Below are 24,421 nucleotides of genomic sequence, written 5' to 3' on the forward strand. Positions count from 1 at the left end.
AAGAATCCAGTGTTTTAAGCAAGAAACATGAGATCTGGTGGCTGGAGAGACTTTTTGGCGAGGGGGCTGGGAAGGTGTCGTGCTTCACAGGAACACAAGGGGAGCTTGTGCTAGGTCTCGCTGCGTACCACCCCTTCCCACTTAACCCTTTGCCGGCTTGTCAGTTTAGAGTAGGGACTGGCTTCTTATTCTGCAACGAGCACAGAGGGGTCCTGCCCGGGGACTGGGGCTCCCAGGTGCCCCTGCAATGCGATAGCAACAAGTTTTTCAGGGAAGGGACGGTCTCTGATTCTAAGTTCGTACAGCACCCAGCACAATTGGCTTCGCAGGAATCTCTAGACATTACTGCAGCACAGATAATAGGAAAAAACAGCAAGACCAACCACAAGCGCCCAGAAGTCCTGAGTCAGGCCCCCCCAAAATCATGAGATTTAACCAATAACCAGGGATCGGGTCTTGGCATATATAGGGGTGTAATCAAATGGCCTTCTCCTGGGCGCCCCCTTTTGGCCTCAGGGCAGCCCTGCAAGTGGCCTCACCCAGTGCCTCTTGAGGGCCCAGTAAGTCCAATACAAGCACGTCCTCAAGTCCATCCTAGTTCATTAACAGAAACGCAGCGCAAGAGCCACAACGTCGTCCACGTCAGGCCCATGCACTGAATCTGTAAAAACGTGGCTCTGTTCTCATCGTCCTGGTGTCTTCCGCCAGCCCTGGACTCTCCCAACCATCCTCTGTCCCTCCACCAGCACAGCCACCCCAGCCCTAACCCAGCTCTTCCCAGTGGGACCCTCACAGCCTCTCCCCTGGGAGCCTCTCCTGGTTCCTCTGGGACCCAGTTCGGGTGGCAAGGAGACACCCCTCATCTGCTCCCCTCCTCACCCTTGGGCCCTTGGCTGCGGCTCTGCAGTTTACAGCCAGCAGACATTTCCTTCTGCTGCTCCTTCCCACTTTCAGCAGCACCTCAGCCCTGGCTCTCCGGCCTGGGGACCCCAGTCAGAGGCTGCTACGCGCCTGCTTTCCAGCCCTCCCCAGGAACTGCTCTTCCTCACAGAGCCAGTCTGCTCAAGTCACTCTCAGGCCTCTTACCGCTTCCCAGATGCTGCCCTGCCCTCTCCATTGGCCCAGCAGGGATCCTGGCCTGGACCCGGAGAGCTGAGTCCAATTTCCTTTAGTGGGTCGGCTACCCTTTCACAAGGGATCACATCTTCCAATTTCTCTCCGCAACCGAAAGGGCCAGAAACTTTCATTTTGTAAAATGAAAATGGAAAATCTCATCTAATCACCTGGCTCCAGGGGCTGGGGCTTGAAGAAAAACACCAAATAACGCAAGTTGCAGAATAAAACAGCAAGAGCCGGCAACACGGCATAAATCATTGTTAAACAAATACGTTCTTCTCCTCTGAACATTACCTCCACTTAACAGCCCACAGGCCATCGTCTGCCTGTTCCTCACTGCCGCCGACAGCGCTCCGTTCTGATCAGCAATCACAACATTGCATTGCTATGCAGACAGCATGACCCTTTACCTTCTCCAGCCACACTCCACACCTCTCCACACCTCTCGCCGCTGTTCCACACAGGGGGTTGTCAGTCACTTTTCAGGAGGGAGGGCAGGAGTACTACATCACGCTAACCATAGCATAACAAGCCAACAGGGTTTGCCTGAAATGCCCCACCCAGATACCAAGTGTCAATCCTGCTGGGAGAAAGCTGAGTGGGTTCTGCTGAAGCAATTCATTGCCTACACTGGTACAGGGCACCAGGGAGGGCCTACCTGTGGAGTGAGGATCTAGGGTGTGGGCAGAGCAGTCCCAAGGGAGGAGTCCTAAGAGCAGCCCAGTCTGGGTGAGAAAGTTTGAATCTTATGTTATCTTATGATTCTTTGTTAATGAACTGACCCACAAGACAGGGGTGAGTTTGCATGTGTTAAGTGGATCATGTTGCTAAAGCAGGAAAGACACCTACTGCTCCCACACATCTTAGCTCTTCCTACTCCATAAATGTCCAGGGGAGGTCAATCTGAACGTTCCCAGGCCTGGTTAGAACATGCTCCACTTCGAATTGATTTAAGTCTCTCCCACCCCGAAACCACCCCCAACATTTTGCTCGTTTCCTTTCAAGGACACTGGTGATTTTGTAAGCCTAGATGTATTGGTTGATTTACAAAGTGAACCATGGGGAAAGGTTGCAGACGTTTCACCTTTTCAATCTGTAGTGTCAGACTAGAAGTGTGCTTTCCCCACATAAGCCATGGGATTATTGTATTCCTAATTCAGACCAAGGTAGCATTAGCTATTTGCTGTTAAAAAGATCCTGCTGTCTCAAAAAATTCATCCATCCATCTACCCAGATTTAACAAACCCACCCATTTGCAGCTGGTGGGTAACTGCTGTACCAAGCTTCCCTGCTTAGAATTGAGCCATGTGGCAGAATGACTGTCATGTATATTGTCGGTAAAAGATGTGGATCGAGAGCAATAGAAAGTGATGTCCTATTTCTCCACACAGCAGCCTGCCCTGCACAACCCTGAGGCCTCTCCCCTCCCATGGGAGACGTGTCTCCATGGCCCATTATTGGCTCTATCACAGTATCACCTCCCACGCCCGGTATTGTACAGACAGTTAGTGAGAGAGAGACCCCTGTCACACACAGCTGACAGTCCAGACGGATGTGAAAGGGGGAATCAGAGGTGAAGTGACTGCCCTGGGTCACACAGCCGGTCAGTGGCTGAGCTGGGAAGAGAACTCAGGTACCCTGACACCTGCTCCAGCACCACATCCGCTAGACCCCACGGCCTCCTCACTTATGGGGAACTGAGGCAAAGGGAGATCAAGTGACCTGCCCAGAGTCACCCCCGGAGTCTGTGGCAGAGCCAGGAATTGAATCTTGATCTCCTGAGTCCCTGCCCAGTGCCTTATCCACAAGCTGTTTTCTTATTCCTCAGCCTGTCTGCTGAGCCTGCCAGCCAGCGACAGTTACAGTCCTAGTTTCTGGGATACAACCACCTCCCCGGCTAGGAAACGGGCTGAGAACCCGCCATGATTGAAATCCATAGACAGCACTATCGCCACCCCAGCTGTTCAGAGGCAGGCCGCCGGATGGAGAGATACTGCCTATCCAGCCACAAACCCAGCATGCAACAGAATGCGGCAAGACGCACAGAACTCCTTTGTGCATCTGCTACAAACCCAAATCTTTGGCTTTTCAGATCAAAGTCCCTCTCGTGTATTGATGTTGGATCCGGGGCTGCCATTGTTCCATAATTTCACCCGCCGGGAGGAGGGTGGGGTCTATAGCTGCGCTCCAGATCTTGCAGAGGGAGCCTTCTCCTTTCAGCAAGAGAAAGATCACATAGGGAACCAAGTTCATGGCCAGGAAGCAGCAAAAGGGGGAGGCTCTAACACACTGATCTTCTAAGAAGAAGGACAAAAACTGTCTGGGAGGGGGGATTTAGTGCTGAATTTTAGACTTGCTTTCCCTTCCCCCTCCAAACCCTGCTTCAGAAGCAAATTAAAAAATATCCCGACAGGAAATTGAAAATCATTTAAAAGACTCTGAGCAGAAAATCTAATGAGCTGGATTTTCAGAGCTAGATTTTCTGGAGGAGATAACACAATGCATTCTGGGATTCGACCGAGCGCGGGTAAGGAGACTGAGTGAACTGTCCAGATATATTCTAGGAATGACTCGACATAGGTCTGGTGGCTAAAGCAGAGGACTGAGAAGCAGGACTCCTGCGTTCTTTTCCCGACCCTGCCTTTCGGTTTTTCTACCAAGGGATTCCTGTGGCACCTCTGACCTCAATACAGGCCCAAATTTTCAAGAGTGCCCTCTAATCCTGAGTGTCTCAGCTGTCGGGTGCCCTCCTTGAGACACCGACAGACAGACTCCCAGGGACGCTGAGCACCCACCGCTCCACGAGGAGCAAAGCCCAGAGCACGTCTGATTTCTTGCGAAAGCAGGGGAAGGATCTGAAAAATGGCGAGACACAACAGTGACACGTTGCCAAACTGGCCATTTTGGAACTCTGACGATTCTCTTTATATCGACCCATTTTTCATCCAAAACTCCAATGCTGTGCAGAGCTGATCTTCTGGGGTTTGTTCATTGCCACGTTTATGAGCTTTTTACTAAATATTGAACTCCCGTTAAGACTCTGGCAGAGGCTTCAGTTTACCTATGCATCACTCCCAGCTCCGCCATCAGAGACACAAAGGGTGGGAGGGAAAACCGAGGGGAAGTGACTTGTCCAAGGGCAAACAGCACGTCAGTAGCAGAGCCAGGAGTAGAAGCCAGGCTTCCAAAGTCCCCATGGCACCATACAGTCTCCAGATCTTGTAGGTTTACAAATGTGGTGGCAGATTATTAGAGAGAGAAGCCTTCCAGATCCCTGCTGCTGAGGATAAATCCAGATCCCAGCTGTCGCCGCCACTACCCCTCTCCACACTTGACCCAGCGTTCATGCAAATAGCCTGCCACCTGCTTCTCATATGCTGTGCTTGCCGTTAACCAATGCAACGTGCCACGCGCTTTGAACAAAATTGGTCCCAGCAGAAGCCCTCAGAAATCCGCTCCAGTGCCCCCATGACGTAGGCTCCATGTCACGAGAGCCTGCTGCTGGTTCCTAACCTTTTCTGCTAAGAAGGCTGAATAAGGGAGTTCAAAGCCTCCCACATGCTGGATCGGTTAGGGGCGAATACGGCACGTACAAGGCAGGCAGCGCAACGGCCCCGTCCCACCACCCTGCGCATGGCTCTGGCCAGCTTTGCAAATGGGGAATGTGGGAAACAAACAATGGACAATGGCCTGTTGGATTCACCGCGCTGCTGCAAGGGAGGGGGTTGGATGGCACTTGCTAGAGACAGAGTTGATGTGGGAAGGAGCTGTGCAAGCTCCCTCTACACTGCTCTGCAGATGCCCCTCAGTCCGACCCGCAGCCCCCCGGCTATGCCAGTCTTGCCTTCTCCACACACAGCTCTGCGGATGCCCCTCAATCCCGACCCGCAGCCCCCCAGCTATGCCAGTCTTGCCTTCTCCACACACAGCTCTGCGGATGCCCCTCAGTCCCGACACGCAGCTTTCCATGTCTGTCTTTGCTACTCATTCACAGCTCTGGCAATAATACCCTTCGATCCCAGCCTGCAGCTCCCTTTGCTAGTCCACTCCTGCACTCCCCGCCCGCTCCACTGATGCCCCTCGGTCCTGACCTGCAGCATCCTCTGCTATTCCACGCCAGGGCCTCCTGCACAGCTCTGCCAATGCTCATGAATAATGATACCTGGAATACCTGTGCTCCAGGTATCACAGACTCCTCCTTCAGTGCCTGGCAGCTCTAGCCCCGGGAGCAGGTGTGTTCAGAGCAGGTGTGTTCAGGTGTGACCGTGCTCCAGGGGGCATGTGGGGCCAATCTGGTGCAAACCCCACAGCATGGACCACTGTCCACAGCATCTGTCTATTCAGACATAACTCCCGTGGCGAGCAGGCCCAGCGGGAGGGAGCTCTCAACTCCCCCTGTTGGGTCTTTTATGTATTTTACAGGACACCTAGTCAGATGGAACCAGCCCTTGCTGCCATTGGCACCTGGCAGAAGGGTTACATGTCGGTCTGTCTGTCTGTCTGCAATAACAAGGCTCCCCAAAGGGCCCCATCGAGTAGTTCTGACACCCTCTCAGCTGGGGGGCCAGTTTGGATTCTGTCCGGCTGAGACGAAGCCAAAGAGGCACCTGGAAAGCTGAAAAGCGTGCGAATTGCAAAGGGGCATATTGTTCTTTCGCAGGCTGGGGGTGGGAGATCGGGAGGCCGGGGCACTGAGCCGGCATTCACATACCACCGTTAGCTGACTCTTGCCCTGGTTCCAGTCACCTTCCGTTTTTTAAAGAGAGGCAGCGATTTCGCTAAGGAACCGTGTGGGTCAGAGCTTTGCTGGCAGAGCCGGGCCTGTCCCACAATATTTTAAGAAGCACAAGAGACATGACAAAGGGAAGTGAAGCCAGAGAGAGAACTTGGGGTGAAGGGGGGAACTGAGAGCCGTTTCCTCCGCACCCCCAGCCGCCAAAACCTGGATCCCTTCTTCAGCTGGCAGCAGCAGCCACCGGAAGGTGAAGCGGGAATGGGAAAGCAAGCAAGAGGCCGAACATTTTGGATGGGCCTGTGCATAGCCAATGAAGCCAGCTTGCATTGCTGTGCACACGAACCCAGGCCAGGGCTGGAATGTGCCGGCGCTTGAAGGAAATGAGACATGGTTCTTTGGGAGATTTCCACATTCTTCTTTCTGCCTGTTTTCCTTCTGGCATTTCAATTCCTGCACGGGTTGCCTCTCCTGCCCCCTTGCACTGAGGGCAAAGGCCTCTGCAAAGGGTGTCCTGCCCTGCAACAAACCCCACCAGCTCCCAGCACCTCAGAGTACGAGGCCAAGGGGAATTATGAGTTTGGGTGGGGGGTTGGGAGCCCTTTTCTTCTCTGCTTCCCTTCGCTGGGGGCCTTAGGATCACACACTTCCTCTGGCGCTAGCGATTGTGTAGCATGCAGCACACCCCCCGACCGGATTACGAAATTCCCTCGTCTCACCCCGCTCTGTCGCTGCCCCTCAATCCAAACCCCCTGCGTCTCCTTCCCCTCCCCCCACTATTCCAGTTCTCATGCACACCTCTCTGCCAATGACCCCGTTCAGCTCCAAGGGTCAGTCCCAGCCTAGTTTCTCTCCATTGTGAAACACAAAGTCCCTGCCTGCAAAGGCCCCAGGCTTTTAACAAACATGGGCCAGAATGAATCAGGTCAAAGTGAGAGCGCTAAGGTGATGTCTACACTGCAATCAAAATCCCATGGATGGCCGGTTCCAGCTGACTCGGGCTAAGGGGCTGGTTAAGTGTTGGGTAGATGGTTCAGGCTTGGGCTGCAGCCCGAGCTCTGGGACCCTCCCATCTCACGGGGTCCTCATGAGCCTGAGGTAACCGGCATGGGCCAGCCACAAGTTTTTAACTGCAGTGTAGACAGACCCAGAGGGGCCTGGAGACCCTGGGAGCAGCTGCCAAGCGGGAGAGCACATTGGCTAAGCTTCGCTGACCATGATCCAGCCACCGTGTGCAACAGATGCGTCCTCCCCTTTGCCACTCAGCCCCACTTAAAGCTCTCCCAATCATAGCAATCTCATAGATTCATCGATTCCGAGGCCAGAAGGGACCATTGTGATCATCTAGTCTGACCCCTGGTATAGCCCAAGCCAGAGACCTGCCCTGAAAAAATCCCAGAGCACCACGACCCTTGGTAAATTGTTCCAATGGTTAATTACCCTCCCTGTTCTAATGTGCGCCTTATTTCCAGCCTGAATTTGTCTAGCTTCAGCTTCCAGCCACTGGAGCATGCTACACCTTTCACAACTAGACTGGTGAGCCCATTATCAAACCTTGGTTCTTATAGCCCAGTGGTCCCCAACCTTTTTCGTCTGGCGGGCGCCAGATGACGAGCCATGGAGGATCGTGGCAGCGGACGAGCATCCGCCGAAATGCCGCCGACAAGCGGCGTCATCCAGAGGTGTCGCCGCTGAAATGCCATCAAAATTCAGCGGCATTTCAGCGGATGCTCGTCCGCCAGCCAGTACGCGGGCGCACTTAGATGCCTCGGCGGGCGCCATGGCGCCCGCAGGCACCGCATTCGGGACCCCTGTTATAGACTGTGATCAAGTCACCCCTTATCCCTCTCTTTTTTTAAGCTAAATAGATCGAGCTCCTTGAGTCTACCACTGTCAGGCAGGTTTTCTAATCCTTTAATCATTTTCATGGATCTTCTTGGAACCCTCCCCAATTGATCAACCTCCTTCTAGAACTGTGGGCACCAGAACAGGACACAGGATTCCAGCTGCGGTCGCACCAGTGCCAGATACAGAGGTCAAATAACCTCCTTGCTCCTACGCACCATTCCCCCGTTTAGACATCCAACGATCACATTAGCCCTTTTGGTCACAGCATCACACTGGGAGCTCACGTTCATTTGATTAGCCACCAAGACCCCCAAATCTTGTTCAGAGTGCCTGCTTCCCAGGACAGAGCCCCCCATTCTGTATATACAGCCTGCGTTCTGTGTTCCTAGGTGTATAGATTTACCTTTAGCCATATTAAAAGCCACATTATTTGCTTGCGTCCAGCTTACTCAGCGATCCAAGTCACTCTGAATCAGTGACCCCTCCTCTTCGCTATTTGTGACCACCCCGTTTTTTGTGTCAGCTGCCCACGCCATCAGTGATGATCTTACGTGTTCTTCCAGGTCATTGATAAAAATGCTAAATCTCACCAAACTCCGCTCCCTGCATATTCATCGGGGGGTGGGAAGTTCTGTGGAGCCCAGATGGAATGGCTGGAAAAAGTCTACACGTGAGCCGGAGAAGCCGGAGTAGCATAGCAGGGAGGGACTGGAGATTAGGAGTGAGGGGCACTGGCAGAGCAGTGCATGAGGGGAACTGAGGATTGGAATAGCGAGGGGGGGGGGTGTCTTGGGTCGGGTTTGAGGCGCATTGGTCAGGCTGTGAGTGTGCGGACCACACATCACCTGCTGGGGTGATATCCAGCTCTAGCCAGCAGTAACTGCCTCTAATTAGCTAAACTAATTAGCTGAGCAACTAATCTCCGTAATGACCGGTTTTGCTAAATGCATTTGCACAAACACCTTGGACCAGAGTGGCCCATTCCCAGGTCAGGCCTTGGACCACGGGCATCAGCAAAGCGGCTCAGTGCCACGCGCTACCCGCTGAGTGGTCCCATCGCCAGACCGACAGTGGGGGATGGGGACCCCAGATGCCTGCCCCTCCCCCGGGGCAAGGCTCAGCGTGAGTCCGTGTGGCACACGAACCCAGAGGGGAACCGTCCCGAAAGAGTTAAAAGTCAAACGTTTAAAAAAAAAACCCCAAACCCTGAACCACATGCGACCTAACCTCCCCGAACGGCTCATCTGAATTTAATAAAGTGAGAGGGGGTGGAAAAATCTCCCAAAAAGCTCTCAAAGAAATTAAAGTAAACAATGTTCTGACCTTTGACCCCTCACTGCCCCACAACTGACACAAGTCTGTTGTTATGGCCACAGACGGTTTGACATTTAGTTTAATTGTAAACACATTCGATAAATACGGGGGGCTGGTGTCGGGCATCTCCCCTCTCGGAAGGGATCCAGTAATGTGGCAGGGCCAGGAACGTCTGCCCCAGGGCAAGAGACAACTCTCCTGTGCGGAGAGAGCAAGACGACCCAGAGCTGAGAGCTGGTGTCTAGAACCGGGATGAGCAGCCCTGGTAAATCTTTGTCCGGTACTGCAATGGCCATCACCTTCAGCTTTCACCCCCAGGCACCAGGGCTCCGGCTTCTGCTTTCTGCCCTTGGCTGACACCAGGGACTGAATGGAGGACCTGAAAGCCCAAGTCTCTACAGCACAAGCTAAAAAGCCAAACTGACTGGGTGGGACTGTGGGGGTATGTCTACACAACACACTAAGTCCTGGCTCTGACTCAGGTGTGAGCCCAAGCCCTGCTTCCGTCCACACACACATCAGTCTGACTCAGGTCAGCAAACACTCAAGACCTGGGTCCTAGGACCCTGCTAGGGGGGGGTGGGTCAGAGCCCGAGTCCGGCTGTGATTGAGGTCCATGCCCCGTCATTTTGCAGTGTGGATGGAAGATCATGGTCTGCATAGCACAGTATGGACGCGTTAGCACAGCTGTGAGACCCGGGTCCTGCAATTGCAAACCCAGGTTCACAATGCAGTGTGGACACTCAAGCGCAGACTTGGAAACATCGAGTCCACACACCTGGGTTTACAATGCAGTGTAGACATGCCCTAAGAGACTCACATCCTCTGTGGCTCAGAGGACACCTAACGCCCAGTGACCATGGGCTGCCCATCCAGCTCATAATGACCATCCCAGCAAGGGGGACTGGCCCAGTCAATGCACAGTGACGGCCAAAGTCTGGTGTGCTTTGTCCTGTCATCATGTATGACAAAGGGTGACCAGATATAGCCCATGGAGTTCTACAGTGCCACATCCATCTGCCTTCACCTTCACTACAGAGGTGCAGCCCCTGGAGACGCCCTGCCACAGTATGCTATGCTCCCAGCGTGGCTCAAGATGGAACGTGGCATTCGGGGATCTGACAGGCCGTACCTCCATATTGAAGTTAGAGGTGATGCTAATTAGACTCAACTCTTGGGATTGCCAATGTCAGGATGGGCCTGTATTAGAAAATGAGACCAGGAACGTGTCCACCCAGTTTGGTGTTTCGTGGGAAGTTTTGTGGGCAGGGAAATGGATTGTTATTTTAGTGATTTCCCCCTTGAGAAAATCTCCCAAGTCGAGATGAGAGCCTGGCCAGGACCCCAAACAGATTGCAAAGAAAATCAACCTCTAAATCTCAGCCAACGAGAGGTGACAGCTGCTCTTTTGACGACAGCGATGCGCTGAGAATTGAACTGGGGACTTCCTGAGCTAAAAGCACGAGCTACTATAGTGGTGCCAAAAAGCTGGGGCTACGGCAGACTCACCACTCTCTGGGGCTGGGCACAGAAGGGGCCTGTGACACACATTCACCAGTGAATCATAGAGGCATCTTCTGAGCTGGGCATTTAGTGTAAAATTTTCAACACTTTTTTTAACCCAGTTAGACTTTTGGCCTTCACAACATCCCCTGCCAATGAGTTCCACAGGTTGACTGTGAATTGTGTGAAGAAGTACTTCCTTTTGTTTGTTTTAAACCTGCTGCCTATTAATTTTATTGGGTGACCCCTGGTTTTTATGTCATGCGAAGAAGTAAGTAATACTTCCCTATTTATTGTCTCCACATCATTCATTATTTTATAGACCTTTAACATATCCCCTTAGTCGTCTCTTTTCCAAGCTGAAAAGTCCCAGTCTTTTAAATCTCTCCTTATATGGAAATATATATACTCCAGATTATCTATCTATCTATCTATCTATCTATCTATCTATCTATCTATCCTCCAGATAATATATCTGGAGATAAACCTACTCAGAATAAGACTGGAACAGGGCAGGTCATGAGAACGACATGGTCAACAGTCGCCATGCAAGTCAGAGGAGGCGACGGTTAGAAATGGGACAGGACAGTGGTGCACTGGCAGAGCTGAGTGTGCAAAGCCCAGGAATGGAATAGCCGGGGTGCTCTAGTTTGGGATTGAGATGCATTGCCCGAGCTGGGTGGGGAACCCCCAGGATGGAACAGCAGTGGGCATTTGCAGATGAAGGTTGACTTTCATTGGCAGAGCTGCGCTGGACCAAGGAATAGGGTGTTGGCCAGGGCTGGCAGATCTATGCAGGGATCAGGGCTCGAATAACAGGCTGTCCTTGCAGAGGAGGACTTTAGTGTCTTGGCAGAGATATCTGCTCTGGTTAGGAATTGCTAGTGGTCCATCATGAACACCAGTGTCACCCTTGATCTAGAAGGCCTCGCTAACCAGCCGGGGACCCTCAGAGGCTGCATCCACACAGATGCAAAATTCTCTTTCTACTATGGGATTTCCCAGAGCGAACCCATTTAAAAATAAAAGGAGGAAGACAAATGATGAAAATTAACTCAGCAGAACTTCTCTTTGCACTGACCTTCCAGATCAAATCGCATCAGCCCGGATCTGATCTCGCCGCTGCCCTCAGACCTGCTGTTCTCCCCACCTGTAAAACAAATTATATTTCAATCAGAATCAAAGAGAGTGACAGATGAGCTATATTTGATGAAAAATGCCAAGAATCTGCAGCCAGATTGGATTTCACAGAAGCCAAGAATTCCACAGCGGCCAGACTATTTCAATATGATATGAGGTCAAACCCTGGGTTTGTTTTTCCCCTGGCTAACAATTACCATCCACTGAGGATCAAGTTTTGGATCTGTGTGCAGCGCGTTCGTGCCAGTGGGACAAGGCGGGTTGGGGAGATGGGAGTGGGTAGAGCTGGGTGCTGAGTTCCTTCCTGCTTCTAGAGGACAGCCTGTCAGCAGTCCAGTCGGCAGGGAGCCCCCACTGACCCAGGAGAACTTGCCATCCATCATTTGAGTTGCTCGTTGCTGAAGGTTGAACCTGCTGTGGTTGGCCTTCCCCGAGGGAGAGCAGGCTCTGCACAGGCCGATTGCAGGAGGCCCCTGGTAGGTGAATACATATGGCAAAGTCACCATCCTCTAGTCCCAGACCCAAGGTCTCCTAGCCCGAGAAGCAGGAATCCTCAAGGTCAACTCTGAAGCCAGTGCAGAAATCCAGTTACTCACACCACACTGTAGAGCTGAGTGCTGGCCCACCATTTGGGATGCCACAGTATGGGGCTCATGGGCCTTGGTCAGTGGGAAGCCAGCCCTTTGTGCATGAGGGAGACAGAAGAGAGAAGAGGGCCGTGTGCTCTTTGTAGGATGAAGGGCGATCACGGGCAGGGATACAAGAAATACAGCATCCAGAAAACAGGGCAAAGGGCCTGGCTCTGCCCTTTTGTGGGTTAGCTGCCTGTCGCTGCACACATGGGACTGTGCCCTGCCCTCCCTTACACTGCACAGCCCCTTAGGGGGCCCATGGTATGGACAGCCCCTTCTCGGGCTGAGCCTCACCCCAATACCAATGCAGACTAGGACACGTGAAGGTGCAGCAGCACAGAACCCCAAACCTCTGCTCAGCCTGCCCTCTTCTGGGGCCCAGGAGGGAGGGAGAGCCCGCAAGCAACTTGCAGTGAGCATCCAGGCTTATCTGGGCGCATCCCAGCTCGGGTGGGCCACGGCCATTTCAGACCCTGTCATTCCCCCACCATGCGACCTGGGCTCCAGGCTGGGGATGCCAAATGCGCCACAGCTCCCTCTGCTGGACAGATGGCATCTCAGCAGCCGCCTGTTCCCGCATCTGCCCAGCATTGGACAGGCAGGTAGGATGGTCTGGTAGTTAAGACCCTGGACTAGGATGCAGGAGATTTGGATTCAATACCCTCCTCTGGCACAGACTTCCTTTGTGACCTTGGGCAAGTCATGTGGTTTCTCTCTGCCCCCCCTCCCCCATTCCCCTCTGTGAAATGGGGATAATGATGCTTTGCTGTGAGGATAAATTCATTAATATTTGCAGCCTGTCCAGATGCTGCAGAGGGATCGATCTGGTAACTGCAATCCACCAGAAGGGGCAGAATTCTATACCACTTGGGGCCCTGCAGAAATAACCCATCCAACCGCAGAGAGGCAAGCAAAGCAACTAAATACTCCGGTTGTGGGGTACATGCCCTTGACCTGTTAAGGAGAGAAGAATCCCTTTTTCGATGTGACCTTATCCGGAGCGAAGAAATTCCTTCCTTTCACTCCCCAAACCCTCTTCACTTTCATAACTCACAAAAAAGGGATTTCTTTTGATTCCGGAGACGCTGCCTGCCAGAGAACAGGGCTGGTGTCCCTTAGACGCTTCCTCTGTGGTTTATCTGCCGTGCAGCTACAAAAGGAAAGTATTGATGCCGACTCCGCCCCTTCCATTAGACCAGGACCCCCAAAATCACCGTTTCCTCTTGGTCTGTGAAACACTAATCCATCCCAGACCGAAAGGTCTGCCTAGGAAATTGTTTGGGAAATTGAAAGGAACCCTTTGTGCTTTAGTTGAGCCTGGGTTTCTGGATTGCAATGGGGCTTTTCTTTTCTTTCTTCTTTGGTGCCACCTTCCTTCCTTCCTTATTATTCCCCAGAAGGGGACGTTCTTTTCTGGAGCAGTGCAGGAACTGGATCTCACTTGTCATCCATGTGTACGGCCCCCAGTGCTTTGCGCCAGGGGCCCGTCTTGTTAAAGTTCAAAGCGAAGCCAAAGCTAGTCAGATCTGGGCTTGATCAATAAACCTCCTTTCGCAAAGAGCTGGGCATGGGCTGGCCCCACTGGTGGGAAGTGACTGTGTGTCCTGGGCAGCAGGCTGTCCTTCAGGGTTCTCACGGAGCCATTTGCAGGAAGGGGGGTGAGTGTGATCATTAGGGGGGAGCTGTTGCAGGAAAGGCGCTTGCTTATGCGTGGGGCCTGAGAGAGCCAGGATGAAAATATTTGCTAATCTCCACCTTGCAGTGCAATCAGGTGTGTTCCCAAAGGCATTTAAAAAAGTCCTTCAGAGCCGCCTGGATGAGTCTAGCGGGGGAAGGTTCCCCAGTATCCGGTGTGGGGCCTGACCCCCGTCAGAAGCAAGGAATCCCTCCATTATCCCTCCGTTAGTCTGAATGCTTCGTACTTTGCGCTGCTTTTCCATAAGGCTCAGAGAGCTTAACGGTTCCGGAGCTCAGGAGCAGAGGGATGTTAGCAACATCTCCTTTAGGGACTCTTCCCAGCGGCAGGGAGCTCGTAGTTCTTTAACACCATCGGCCAGGGGATTCCATTCAATTGCAGGGGCTGGTACCATGCATTGGCTGCTGCCCCACTCTTGGGGTCTATAAATGCTGCAAACCTTTGCCTGTCCTGGTGGCTGATAACAGAGACCCTCAGGACCCTGGGACTGGGCAGTGCTTAGAAAAAGAGAGAATTCTGTATCCCAGTTGCCTGGCATCTCACAGCCTTTCCTGCCCCGTATGGAGTTACCTGTGTTCATTTCAGAGAGCGAGAACAAACTAACTTCTCCTTTGATTCGGCGTGGAGGAAAAGCCCTTACTTCTCTTGGAGGTAATTAAGCACTGGAGCTAGTTACCAAGGGCAGGGGTGCATTCTTCATGTTTGGAGTCTTTCAATAAGTCTTTGCGTGTCTCTCTAAAACAGGGGTTCTCAACCTTTTCCTTTCTGAGCCCCCCCGCCCCCAACATGCTATAAAAATTCCACAGCCCACCTGTGCCACAACAAGTGTTGTTCTGCATATCCAGTAGATTAAAAGCCAGGGCTGGCGTTAGGGGATAGCAAACAGGGCAATTGCCCAGGGCCCCACACCACAGGGGACCTCGTGAAGTTAAGCTGCGTGGGCTTCGGGCTTTGGCTTTCTGCCCTGGGCCCCAGCAAGTGTAACGCTGGCCCTGCTCTCTGGTTTATTTTGGTGGACGCCCTGAAACCTGCTCACGTCCCCCCTCCCCAAGGGACCCCAGACCTCTGGTTGAGAACCGCTGCTCTAAAAAATACCCTCGAGTTACTGAGCTCCATGCAGGAACCACTTAGGCAAATTCGCTGGCCTGTGTTCTACGGGAGAGCAAACTAGTGATCATAATGCCCCTTTCTGATTTAAAAGGCTGGAATCTACGCGAGCCGTTATTCCTGCTAGTTAAAACTCCTTCACTGTCAGAGAAGAAAACCTCTGGATAAATCTCCATGGATAAACCAGACCATGCTACCTGCCAAGTGAGGGATCAGTTTGCAAACTCTGCATCCTGGTCCACGTTTGGATGTCAAGCCCCCTCAAGCTCAGGTGTGTTTGAATCTAAGGTTTTGCTTCAGGTCCTTCTCAGTGCAAGACCCACCTGGAGTGGAACAGAAAAAGATCTGGTGTGAACGCCAGTCACATCAGATAGCTGAGGTTCCCATGGCTCTGTTGGAGAGACTTCAACATAAGAACGGCCAGACTGGGTCAGACCAAAGGTCCATCTAGCCCAGTGTCCTGTCTGCCGACAGTGGCCAATGCCAGGTGCCCCAGAGGAAATGAACAGAACAGGTAATCAAGTGATCCATCCCCTGTCGCCCATTCCCAGCTTCTGGCAAACAGAGGCTAGGGACACCACCCCTGCCCATCCTGGTTAATAGCCATTGATGGACCTATCCTCCATGAATTTATCTAGTTCTTTTTTGAACCCTGTTATAGTTTTGGCCTTCAAACATCCTCTGGCAAGGAGTTCCTCAGGTTGACTGTGAGTTCTGTGAAGAATTACTTTCTTTTGTTTGTTTTAAAACTGCTGCCTATTCATTTCATTTGGTGACCCCCTAGTTCTTATGTTATGAGAAGGAGTAAATAACACTTCCCTATTTACTTTCTCCACACCAGTCATGATTTTATAGACCTCTATCATATCCCCCCTTACTTGTCTCTTTTCCAAGCTGAAACGCCCCAGTCTTTTTAATCTCTCCTCACACGGAAGCTGTTCCAGACCCCTAGTCATTTTTGTTGCTCTTTTCTGAACTTTTTCAAATTCCAATATATCTTTTTTAGTCTGGGATCACCACACAAGTGGCCAGCTCTGTTTGAGGACCAGCAGAGAACATGAATACCCAGGATGGCAGGCCTGCAGCTCTAAACCGAAAGGCTTATGTCACGGAGAGTCACATGAAAAAAACTTTCCAGGCTTAATGAATAAAAGACTCTCCTTGTTCTCACGAACGCTAATGGGGACGAGAAATCTGACAATGGGCTTGTGCTGATGGCCCCAGCCTGGCTGCGGACATGGCTCGGCACGGAAAGAAGATGCTTCCTAGGAGTTTAACATTTTATTAAAGACAACAGGAACCAATGAGAACACACATGAAGATTCTGCTTTTAATTTTAGCGGTTGCAACAATGAGTCCCACGTCCTTTCAGACGACGACAGGGGGTACCCGGGTGCTATGGAATCCCTTAAAGGGACATGGACAAGGACTGGCTTAAAGCCTTTTTTTTTTTTTTAGCAACAACTTACTATGGTAACTTGTCCTCCATGAATAATACACAGAGAGAGAGAGAAATAAGAAGTTTGAAAATCAATATTTCTTTCTCTGCCAAGTTTATCTTATTTTTTTAAAATGTCACATACTGGTCTGTTCCCTGCCCCTCTTCCCTGTCATTTTTACAAGTCTGGCCCTTTCTTGGATATTTTTAATTTGCCAGTGCATCCCTTCTTCCATAGGCACCGACTCAGGGCTGGAGCACCCACAGAAAAAAAAATGAGTGGTGCTTAGCACCCCCTGGCAGCCAGCTCCCCTCTCGCCCCCCAGCGCTTACCACCCGCCATGATCAGGCTAGAGGCTCTGGGAGGGAGGGGGAGGAGTGGGGATAGGGTATGCAGGGGGAGGGGATGGAACTGGGCGGGGTGGGGGCTTGGGGGAAGGGGGCAGGCCCTGGACTGGAGCAGGGGGTCAAGTACCCCCCCGGGCCCAGGGGAAGCCAGCGCTGATGCCTTCTTCCCTCTCTTGTGCAGCATGCCAGCCGCTACACTTCAGCAACAAACAGATTCATTTATAGCCATGTGGCTTTGAGGATGAAAGTTGCTATGTACTGAGATTGTAAGCGCCTTGGGGCAGGAGGTTGCCTTTTTGTTCTGTGTTTGTGCAGCGCCTAGCACCTGATCCCAGCTGGGGCTAGGATAATGTACTATATACATTTTGTGACTGCCATGGGGACCTCTACTCACTGTCGGAGTGCAGCCTCCTTCGGGCCACGTCTTGCTCTCCCGTTCTGCAGCCCCCCCTTGCGCCTCAGGAAATGCAGCGCCTCCTCTCCATGGCTTAGTTCTCCAGCCAGTTCACAACAGTCCTCCACATCTGGGGTGCTATCAAAGTCTCCCACACCATCCCCGCGGCTAGAACGAATGGTCCAGGACAGGCTTCAGGTTCACTGCCCAGACTGTGCCATCCTGAGCTGGAACCCGGGCCCACCCCGTCACTGGGTTCCAGCCCTGGGCCCTATCTCCAGCAGCTAAGGTCTGTACTCCCACGAACCCTCCTGTCACTCCCATAAACTTCCTACTTCGCCTCCTCCACCCTTCCCCGATCTCCTGGGTCTGCTGGACAAACCCTCCTTGGGTCCAATTCCCTTTCTCTCCCTTGCACCAGGGAGAGTGGCTGCAGCCCTCTTCCCTGCAACCTCCTGTCTGCTACCAGCTCCCTAGTTCTATAGGCGCTCCGCCTGTTCATACACAGGTGAGCTTCCCTTATTTAGGGCTTTTCTCTCGGCCTAAATGTGCCCCGGGTTTGCAGCCTACTGGGTTAATTGGCCCATCCGGCCTACGTTAACCCCTTTAAGGTGAGTGTGGGGAGCACACCCCATCCCAGGGACCAGTATACCTACGGAATGTGCACACTAAAGATGATCTGAATGTGCAGGAAGTTTAGTAACATGGAAAGGATCCATCCAGAGACGGTAGGTGACTGATGCTTTTGTGAACTGTGCTAATAGGAAGGGTAAAAAATTGGTTAACTGGCTAATCCAGCAGGAAAAATACTCCAGTGAGTCATTTTATGGTCTTTATTCGCCTGCACTCATCTCTCCTCTCTGCCTGCATTTTTACCACATTCTTTCCATTTCTGAAGAATCGAGCACTCGGGAGCTGATGCCTGACAAGGAAACTCGTTGTTCCCCCGTGGTAAAAACCCACCATTAAAAATGCCAGCAAAAAGATTTCTGCCAATTAAGAGGCACAGTCAATTATGTGGTGTATAATTAAGGACATCCATGTGATTGTGCAACGTTGGATGATACGTTGGTATCAGGAAGAAGCCTGTAAGAAGTGGGTCTCATGAGAACATCTTCATTGGAAACACTGAAAAGGCCTCTCTTGTGATCGGAAAACTAGATCCCGTCCCGTTCAGAACATTTCCTAACCCAAGACAGCTCACCATTTATTCAGTGTGGGGTGAGATTCAGCTCCACGCTGAGGTCAGGCACAAGGGGTATGCATCACTGAACCCTCTGTCTATTGTCCGTCACGTTTCTACTGCACCCATCACCAGGCTCTCTAGGTGCCAGCTAAGAAGTGAGACTGGAAAAATGAAAGCTCTCTTCAAGTTGGACCTACTAACCACAGCTTTACAGATGCAGCAAGGAGAAGCAGTCAATACCCATCTTATGGCAAGGACTGTAGGCCAGACTGATCCATGGGATAAAGAGGTCTAGCTAGGGTGACCAGACAGCAAATGGGAAAAAGTCGGGACGGGGGTGGAGGGGTCATAGGAGCCTATATAAGAAAAAGACCCAAAAATCGGGACTGTCCCTATAAAATCGGGACATCTGGTCACCCTCGGTCTAGCATTGCTGAAGCCACTGGCTGACCTCAGAGCTGTTTATGACTCTGAGTTTTAATGCCTATTGAGTGAAATTTACCCCTGTGCAGAGGGCTAGAACATGGCCCATGCACCTCTTAAGTCCTACTTAAGCCTTTAAGTGCTTTTGGAGAGGACACTAATATGTGGGAGTGGAACAGTCAGGGCTAAATTACCTTGCTTAGTCATAGTGAGTCTCAGACGGTATCTAAGGCTTTTCAAACCACTCCAGCTATGAACCCACACAATGATTAGAGGGGAAGGCATAGGAGACGTGTGGATGCCCTCAGGAGAGGGACTGAAACCTCAGACATGCTTTCCAACCAGGAACCTGTGGCCTAAAAAAAATATATGGAGATATACCTATCTCATAGAACTGGAAGGTCATGGAGTCCAGCCCCCTGCCTTCACAAGCAGGACACAGTGATTTTGCCCCAGGTGGCCCCCTCAAGGATTGAGCTCACAACCCCTGGGATACTAAAGAGTATCTGGACATGTATCTCTTCAGGCGGGGGTTCAGTCCTGCCTTGAGTCATAACGAAAGTTGGGTCGGGTTCATCTCATTTCTCATTTGTGCACGTCCTAAAAGTGGCTACACTTTTTGGGTATGAAGAGAGGTCTTGGGCTGAAATAGTAGGGGGGTACTACAGACTGGGAATGAGGTGCGTTGGGGGAGGTAGAGGGTTGGAATTCGCATGGACCCTGCTAGCGCTATGTTTGAATTCAACCCGCTTCGTCTGCTGCTCAGTTTCACGAGCACCAGGATTAAAAACAAAAACCGTAAGAAGAAGCGGTCAAGAGGTTTGAGACCTCGATCGGTAGAACAAACCATCCTCAAGTTTATACCAGTCACACAGGCCCTCTGCTAGCTTTAATGAGCCCCTCCCGTGCATATTAGCTGTCTGAAATCAGAGACCAACGTAGCTGTCTGCAGTTAGTCCAGATCTATAAATGTGTCCATGGCGTTAGTGGGTATAATTGGGAACTGAGATGGGATGGACCCTGCTCAGAATTCAGCAGGAAGCAAGAATGCCTCTGGAGAGAACTGCACCCACAAGCGAGCCAGATAAGCCAATTAACCCAGAAACACTGGGTTTTAAGACATCATAAAAATAATAATAAAAAATGGTGATATGCCCCGTGTGAAAGCAGAGCAGTTATTAGGTAGCAGATGTATCATGGTTGGGAGCAACAGGGGGAGAGAAACATCACAGGCATCCCAGCTTCCTGGAGACAGTCTGCTTGGGCTAACAATGAGAAAACCTGGACAAGGAGGCTTCTCGGTGGCCAGAAGGGCCCCATGAAGCCAGGCCTGCCTGGCAAGAATGAGAAACAGAGAGGAGGGACCAAGGAGTGAGCCTGGTGTAACTCTGGTGCTAGAGCAAACCGGGCTCACGTCCTACCAGCTGAACAATTCAGAGAGGGCAGAGGAAAGACCTGAGAACTCCGGGGGAGAGTCAGAGACCCAACCGAGCAGGACTGCATTGCTGGCGAGGGAGGATACTTAAGGGCCATGGCAGAATGACCAGCCCGGGGTCGGGGAAGTTTTGGGGGACCCAGGAGAGGAAGCAATATGGGCAGGAGATAAGCTCATGCAGCCAAACAAATCCTGGTTGAGTGGGCTCAGAAATCAGGGGGGTAGATCAGGCAGGAGAAATGGCCTCATGTCACCCCATGGCCTGGGGGCCCTAGAGAGAGAATGGAAAGTAGCCCCCCCAAAATCAGCTGGGAGGGGAGCGGATTCCGAGCACACGAGACCCAGCAGGGTGACAGGGGCTGGAATTCCTCGGGCTGCATGATGAAGTTATAAAACATTTCTGAAGGTTCACGTGGCTCTCCCCGTGATGGGGGAAGAATGTCTGTGTCCGGATGTAGTTAAACCTCAGTGCATCCCCTCAGGGGGAAGAGATCTGTGACAGACCATAAAATAAAAGCTCTTCAGCTGGGGCAAGCAGCTCTGGGTTTTGCTCGCAGGGGGGAGGGGTTTGTCTAATTTGTCAAGGGTGAAAAAAACAGCAGCAAATATTGTCCCCTGGACTGGGGGCTGGGGGATGTGGGATGTGGTTCTGGTCACAGACAAGCACACCATGGCCCTTAAAGAGCACAGGGCCTTGTGGTAAAGATCAGGGAGAGTCAGGTATCCTGTTGAGGTTTTTTGTACGGTGCCCGTCGCCGTGATATCTGAATGCCTGTCACAGGACAGCTCCGTGGCTTCCTTGGCTTGCCCTTTACATCAGCTCCGACTCACTGGAAATGTGTTTCACGCATTGCAAAAGATGTCACGCAAACAACCCCCACTGGACAAGGACACATCACCCTGCGGAACGGACCCACCCCCAAAACAGTCTCGGCTCTGCTAAGGAGGTGGTGGGGGCAAAGTCAGGTTTGAGAAGAGATCGGCCCTTTGACCCAGGGGTTCTGTTGTCCAGAAATTAATATGGGAGATGGGAAAAAGCAGGTCTCCCTGCTGGAAATGGGAACGGGGGTGTGGGGAGATTTTAAGAGAAACACCCCAGAGCTACTTTTTGTTTCTTGCCCCAGTGGGGCTATTCCCAGGGCAAAATTCACCCCTATGCAGAACATAAGAACATAAGAACGGCCGTACTGGGTCAGACCAAAGGTCCATCTAGCCCAGTATCCTGTCTGCCGACAGTGGCCAATGCCAGGAGCCCCAGAGGGAGTGAACCTAACAGGCAATGATCAAGTGATCTCTCTCCTGCCATCCATCTCCACCCTTTGACAGACAGAGGCTAGGGACACCATTCCTTACCTGTCCTGGCTAATAGCCATTAATGGACTTAACCACCATGAATTTATCCAGTTCTCTTTTAAACTCTGTTACAGTCCTAGCCTTCACAACCTTCTCAGGTAAGGAGTTCCACAAGTCGACTGTGCGCTGCGTGAAGAAGAACTTCCTTTTATTTGTTTTAAACCTGCTGCCTATTAATTTCATTTGATGACCCCTAGTTCTTGTATTATGGGAATAAATAAATAACTTTTCCTTATCCACTTTCTCCACATCACTCATGATTTTATAGACCTCTATCAGATCCCCCCTTAGTCTCCTCTTCTCCAAGCTGAAGAGTCCTAGCCTCTTTAATCTCTCCTCATATGGGACCCGTTCCAAACCCTTAATCATTTTAGTTGCCCTTTTCTGAACCTTTTCTAGTGCCAGTATATCTTTTTTGAGATGAGGAGATCACATCTGTAGGCAGTATTCGAAATGAGGGCGTACCATCGATTTATATAAGGGCAATAATATTAAAAAGGGGATAGAGAATAAGACTGAGAATATGATTCCTAACATCCTGTTTGCTTTTTTGACCACCTCTGCACACTGCGTGGACATTTTCAGAGAACGATCCACGATGACTCCAAGAAATCAGCACAAGGGCCCCTACTTAAATCCAACCTAGTTGAGGCCTCATGCTGGACTTTTGCACAAGGACCAATTTCACCCCTAAAGCACATGACCTGATAGAACAGGAGGCCCGGAATGGATTTGGGTTTTAAAGGGAGAGCCGCAGAGTTGGTTCCTGCTTTGCTGCCCTCTAATGGCTGAAACTTTCCATACTCACAAATTTCTCCTATCCACACATTGGGGCCTGGCAAACAAACGCCGGTATCTTTGCTGCCTGCCACTCCTTCAGCCAGGCCAGCTGGCACTCCCATTCTGTGTCTCTGGCTGAGAAAGGGGGACTAGACCCCCAAACATCTCTGTCTGTATGTAACTCTTCTGTGGATGCAGTGCCGGGGTGGAGTGCAGAAAAGCACCAGGTTCAAATAGCCCAGCGATGCAAAATGGGGCATAGGGACTGAGTTAATGAACTGATCTGTGCTTCCTTTCTATGGAATTTAAGTCCTCAGGCTACATACTGAGGCACTTCCACATGAGTGAAAGGTTACAGAAAAATACCTCCTCCCATCCCATTTACAGTGTAAAACGGACCTCACTCAGTGGAGAAAGGGTGTGAGCCAGGATTCCTGGGTTCTATTCCAGGATCTGTCTCCTACTCACTGTGTGATGCTGAGTAAGCCATTTCCCCTTTTTGTGTCTCTGTTTCCCATTCTTTGTCTGTCTTGTCGATTTAGATTGTAAACGCTTTGGGGCAGGGACTGTCTCTCACTATGTGTATGTACAGTGCCCGATTGTAACAGGAGCCTCTGGGTTTATTATAATGTATATTAATAATAATAATTCACACCTTATTACTGCATTGTGAGACCTATAGGTGAAAGATGCTAAGTATTAATATTATCTCTGGTTTCAGGGTAGCAGCCGTGTTAGTCTGTATCCTCAAAAAGAACAAATTTGTTAGTCTCTAAGGTGCCACAAGTACTCCTGTTCTTTTTGAATATTATCTCTAGGTGCTTAAGATAAGTGCTAAGAACTATTACTATCCCTACGTTCATTTATAATTTAATATGATTTTTTACTTGGATTCTTCTGATGGGAGCCAAGTTAGTCTTTTGGCAAGGACTTGAGTCAAGCTGCTCAAAGCTTTTGGAATGAAGCCCCAAAAGACCTAGTTAAAACCTTGTTAACCGTGGGTTCAAATCATCTTAGTTGCATGCAAATTTTTTTTTTATTTTTAATTGCTTTATTTTATTAGGCCTCACAAACTTGTTGTCAAAAGTTAAAGCAAAACCGGTCATGCTGCATATTAAGGTTCCTTTATAAATGGTTAATAAACAGTTAATAGATATTATAAGCATCTTACTAGAGTGAGTAGTATGGGTTATAGATGGTTATAAGCACATCAACAGAACTTATCGTGGTAACGTCACAGGAATACACAACCTATTGATCTGTTGGATTCTAAAAAAATATATAACAAGTGAGTAATCATTGCTTTAAAAGGCCATTCATCATTTATTTACCCCTTACAAACTATTTTTAAATGGAATCTGTATGATTGGAAAACCTCTTGCTGCCTCTAAATCGCTGCAGTTTTCATCTAAGCTGAACTGGTCAAAACTCATTCATTTCCTTCCTGAGTCTCCCCTTTTCCTCACCAGGTCTGAACAAACCCCAGACAGACATTAAAACTCCAGAGGTGCAAAATCACATGAACTGAAACAGAAGGACGAATTCATAAAAAAAAAAAACCCCGGAGAAATAGATCCAGCAGAGATAGCACCTAGGTAGCTCAGTGACAGGCACATTAGCTAAAGCTGAGGTGGAGAGATGAATGAAACAGACGTTTTACCCTGTTCTATGGCTGAGCTAGGATGTGAGGGGCTAGTTGAGTCGGAAGAGATCGATTAGATCTTGGTGTAAATCAAGATAGCTCCACTAAATTCAATGGGGTTATGTTGATTTTTACCAGCTGAGGATCTGACCCGTTATTTTATATAAAATCTAGAGCTAGTTGGGAAACGACTTATCTTCATTTGAAAAATGGATGAAAATGAAAATATTTTCCGTTTTTGTCATTTCTTTCTGGATTTTTCTTTGAAAAATGAAGTTTTCAGTTTAAAGTGGAAAAAAATGGGTTGGCCTATGATTAAAAAAAATTGATTTTG

Source organism: Chrysemys picta, chromosome 23, assembly GCF_011386835.1.
Source record: "Chrysemys picta bellii isolate R12L10 chromosome 23, ASM1138683v2, whole genome shotgun sequence".
NCBI lineage: Eukaryota > Metazoa > Chordata > Testudines > Emydidae > Chrysemys > Chrysemys picta.